Source organism: Ixodes scapularis, unplaced genomic scaffold, assembly GCF_016920785.2.
Source record: "Ixodes scapularis isolate PalLabHiFi unplaced genomic scaffold, ASM1692078v2 ptg000325l_1___fragment_3__unscaffolded, whole genome shotgun sequence".
Lineage (NCBI taxonomy): Eukaryota > Metazoa > Arthropoda > Arachnida > Ixodida > Ixodidae > Ixodes > Ixodes scapularis.
Genome location: NW_024609971.1, coordinates 89,234 through 94,482, shown reverse-complemented (window position 1 = coordinate 94,482; position 5,249 = coordinate 89,234).

Below are 5,249 nucleotides of genomic sequence, written 5' to 3'. Positions count from 1 at the left end.
AAGGTAAGGTACACAATGTTCTTGATTTAGAAAGTGCCTCAGCTGTACAAATGCATATGCAATAAGGGCACTTGCCAAGCCTATTCTACTCAGCTCTGTGCAGGTTAAGCTAAGTTAGAGTATAGAAGTACATGCTCACTGACACCATCAGAAAGGCAGGGAGAAGTCTCCGTTGTTCGACCTCCAGCCCGTCTGCTACCTTCGATGACGTTTCAGCGCCTGATGAGCCTGGAGCGAGCACATCTGTCTAAAGCGGGGTGAAAAGCACAAGCATGTGCTGGAGGACGCCCAGCCATTCTCTTTTTGTCATCGGCTATACTACATATTTTTAGTAAGACATATTTTTAAGTGAGGAAAAGTACTGCAAATATGCAGTCCACCTTAAAGATAGCAACAGTTGCCATTCACCATTTTCCAAATAAGTGCTCCCACGTACCGGAACATCTACACATGTGGTGCGTGAGTAGGTTCAGGACTGAGAGGCTAGAAAACGAAGCGCTCGCAAGGCTTGTCTGGCCCTTCCAACCATGCGGGTACATTCGTTGCAAGTTCCCGATTTGTAGACAAAATGATTTAGAATGAGCAAATCTTGTCTACGCCCGAGGTAGAACATTGAGTTGCGATTCCCCCATATTGTGCGAACCATCCTTCAAACTGCGGTACCACCTGCAAATAAACTATGTTGTGCTGCGGCACGCGTCCATGCTGCCTGCTTCAGAGGAAAACCACTGCTCGTGTTGAAGGCGACATCCCACAGTGGACAGGCAACAATTTTTAACGAACAAAAACAAAATTGATATAATTCAATAGACACAGATAGGCTCACAAAGTGTCGGCACCATGATTGTTGTTGTTGGTTTTACTCTTGCATACAAACAAAGGTGACTTCCTCTCTCCTCCGATGGACAGTAAAACCCCCTTATCTTGGTAGCCCCTATTTCTTCTCGAATCGGTCACAGAGGACATAATCGCAGCCACTGAATTCCGCAAAATTAAAGGCCTCGAAAATTAAAGGTTCGCCAACATTAAGGGGTTTACTGTTCTTCTGAGTGTCACATGATGTTAACATTTCAAGGAGGCTGAAGGTATTGGTTTAAGAAAAAATTTACCTATGAAAAAAATGCCCTTCTCCAGGTTAGGCACGCGAGGTTTTTTTGCACTACGTATAAGGTGGCAAGTTTATTTCGGCAGAGCTTTTGGTAAAACGGAGTCACAAAAGTAGCTATACTTGGCGTCAACTATTTTGTGCTGCATTATAAAGCCAGAGTAGATTCCACAGTGCGTGCTTCAGCAGAGCACTGTTTGTTGCGAGAGCATATGTGGTTTAGTGTTGCATCCCATTTGCATAATCTAGAGAAACTAGCGCTGACAGAGTTGGAGCACTCCAAATATTAACAGCCGACTGTAGAAGCATTGAGAGATGCACACATGCGAACTGTGCATTTCTTAAAGGTGGGTTCGAGCAAAGGTAAAAACAATATCTATACTTACGGCGGCCATACTTGCCTTTCCCAAGCACGACCACTTTTCCCTCGGTAGCACCATCCAGTAAGAAGCACCAGCAACACGCCCATGAGACGCCGCCGCCTCCTGGATTGAATGACGACCCGCCTGAGGTCTTGGAAGGAGATCCGGAACACTGCTTTAGGCCAGATGTTGTATCTGGTGGGGCAGAGACTAAAAGCAAAAATTAACGAATTTATCTGAAGCGCTACATTCCTATAGGACAGCAGTATTTTTTTAGGCCAGTGATTCGCTTTAATTAAACACAAATGGTTGGTTTATATGATGAACCATCAGCCCCTATTTTTCTTAAGTGTAACGCAGTGTCTAACGTTACGTCCGACGGAACCCGAAATAAAAATTAAAGTTACGCCCAACGTAACTGTCAAGCATTCGAGTTACGTCCGACGTAACCCAAAATAAAAATTAAAGTTACCGTATTTACTGGAAAATAGGTCGAACTCTATTTGTTGGACCCACCGAGAATAAAAAAAACAATTCAAATATAGGTCGACTTTTTTTTATTTTTAAGAACAGGGGAAATTTTGGGCAAAAGAAAGAAACCTTTATTTACATCACTTCACAGCTTGGTAGACATCCTCGCAAATCTGCCACAATACTTCACTGACACCGTTGTAAAATGACGACAAGAAACGAAAGAAGGAGCGAAGCAACGAAAGACAAACTACAAAGACGCAAACAAAGCCGCCGTGTCGCCATGAGCAACACGCGAGCCGAGCCGCCTCAAGCAACTAACAAAAGTAACATCTTTTTTTTTTCTTTTTTTGTGCGCGTTTGCGAGGATGGAGGACAAAGTGCATGGCGCATCGCGTTCCTCTCCTTCCCCATTGCCCAGCAAGGGGAACGCTAGAGGTGCGATGGCGAAATCCAATGCCCCAAGAGGTGCGCGCGATAGCGGCACCAGCCACCGCTGTTGTTTTCGGTTGTTTAACAAAAGCTTTTGGAAACAAGAAGCGGCGCAGCTCTACAACGCCGGCTCGGTGTCTCGATAGCTTCATGCCTCCGGTACGGTCGCAAAATTTGGTCGCGAATGTAGGTCAAAATTCTTTAATCACGATTTCCGAAAAAAAAAAAAAAAAGGTCGACATATATTTGAATAAACACGGTAGTCAGCTGCGCGACGAGACACACATTATGAAAGCGATTGGTGTGAGCGATCAAGGCGATGAGCGACGTTTTCTAGAAGCCCAGGAACCGAGCGGCGCAAGCAGCGAGAGTGAGAAATCTTCGTCGCTCGGCGCCGGCACTCGTAGCTTCTCGTCGTCGCTCGTCTCGTTGATCGCTATATTGCTTACATGCTGTTCAGAAAGGTGCTCTAAGTGGTTACCATTGCATTGGGACCAGCCTCGCATCCAACCGTAACCATTTTGACTTTTTTTTAAGCCGCCCAGGTAGAAGTTAACATCGTACATACATCGTTTTCAAGCATGGCTCCTCGTTCATTGCTTGATTTACTTTTTCGTAAATGACAAACCGCAATGAAGCACAATTATTCTAGTTCAAAATTGTCACGAACACTTGGCACGCATGCTTACACTGTAGCGCACCTAACGTAATTTAAAAGTAGAACGAAAACGGGGCGAGATTCGCTTACCGCTTCACGGAAACAGAGTCCTTCGGATCCTAGGCCTAACGGCCGAAATCGGAAGTCGCCTGCGGTCCGGCGATCGGACGAGTTGAGCCGGCCGCGCTGTGCTGACCCCGGCTGACCACGCCTGGTTGAACCATGAGAGGCGTCGTCGAGTTGAGAGCCAGAGACGCAGTAGAAACGGACCGTAAAACATCTGTCCCGTAAAACGCAGGAGCCAGCGCCAAAACCGCTACGTCTGGCTGCGTCGCCATCTCCGCGACGACCGGAAGCGTGTAAACCGGGACTGGCCGGGAAGTTAGAAAAGGCGCGGCAGCGGAAGCCACTGGGCGGAAGCTTTACGTTTCGGTTTCGCTTTTCTCCGACATCGGCCACGGTCGCGGGCTGGTATGTTTGCGGCTGGTTGCGACGACGCGAGGGGCCACGAAAAGACGCCGAGTTGGCCGAGTACGAGTCACGGCCCACGATACGAGCAACGGGCCATTTGCCCCTGTCGACCGGCGATGCGGTATCCGCGGCTTAGTGTCACGATCGGTTTGTTGCCGTGCACGTTGACTCAAAGCTCGAAGTTATGCAGTTCCGTCAGTTCCGTTCCGGCACCAGCCGCACCACGTTTTCCGGTGCATCGCACGTGGAGGCCTTTCGACGCATTCAGTGAACGTAAAGATCGCGCCCGCTGTCTTCGGTGCTGTGGAAGAAGTTGGGAGACGGAAGAAGCATCAAAACCAAGGCGTTTAGGACTCCAGTCCGGGCCGCCGGTCCACTCTGAACGAGAGGCGACGTGTGTGTGCACGCTTTGAGGAAGCCTCCACGTTTCGCCGCGCCAGACCTCGCCGATCGCGACCAGACCCCGAGTCCGAGAGGCTCTTGCGCAGCCAGGAACGGCAGCGAGGTAGGAGCTGCTCGTTCTGCGCAACCATGCAGTGCTCTACAGTGCTCGGAGCTCTCGTTGTCATGCGTGCTTGCTCCGAAGCCTTTGTGACCCCTTCGGACGCGCAAGTCGTACTTCGCAAAGGTTTGGACGGGGCCGCCCTCACCGAGCAGCTCCGCTAAATTCCGCTTACTTATGATCGCAATAAAAGCTTGCGTTTGTTCTCGGGAAAAAAATTGCGGGACCGCTCTCCGCGCCGCCGACGAGGTTGGCCGCCACCATGTTCTCAGCTGTTCACTCGCTCCCGCAGCGAGCGCCTTCCGATAATCCTCCCCGTTCCAAAATGCGATGCGATCTTCGTTTACATCGGCTGAATGAATGCGCACTCGCCATCTCGATCCACCTCTGTCTAGCGACTTTAATGCCATGCGCTTTGCCTATTATGCCGTTTACATGACCGCATATTGAATGCGGCAACTGGATTCAATGCGACTAAGTCGCATTCATGTAAACGCGGCTTATGGTATTTTTCGACATGTATGATGTATGTAACGATACCGGTGGTAAACGATGGACGTTTTTGTTGGAAGATGGCGGTCGTCTTTCTGCATGTATGGTTTAGTTATACCGGTGGTCTTGTGGTATAGGCGTTTCGTTGGAAAGATGGCGGTCGCCTACGTCATCGGACGCAAAATCATACCAGCCATACCGAGTCATATCGGCGAGCAAACCGGCTGCCAGTATAGACAGACCCGGAGCCATAGCGGTGCCGGTATCTCCAGTTATGGAGAACGCAAAACCAAACTAGCTGCATGTATAATAACAATAAATTACGGTGGTGTCATACCAGGACTGTACAAGCAGCAGGTTTGTTTCTTGTACGTTTTTCCAATAGGGTCTGCTTGCATAAGCTACAACAATTGGCGACGAAGCGGACGAAGACAACGGGCAAGTGTCCGTCGCCCCGACCCGAGGATGGGGTTGCATGACCGGCAGGCGTGACCGGCGCGTGAACTCTGAGGTGCGCGAATTGAGCCCGTGCTCCTGTGGTTCGATCATCGGCAACCAGCGATGGTCGTTGAAGAACGCCTGTCTCTATTAAAGATGTACGTTGCCGCTATGACTCTGCTTGCGTAAGCTACAAAAATTGGCGACGAAGCGGACGAAGACAACGGGCAAGCGTCCGTCGCCCCGACCCGAGGATGGGGTTGCATGACCGGCAGGCGTGACCGGCGCGTGAACTCTGAGGTGCGCGAATTGAGCCCG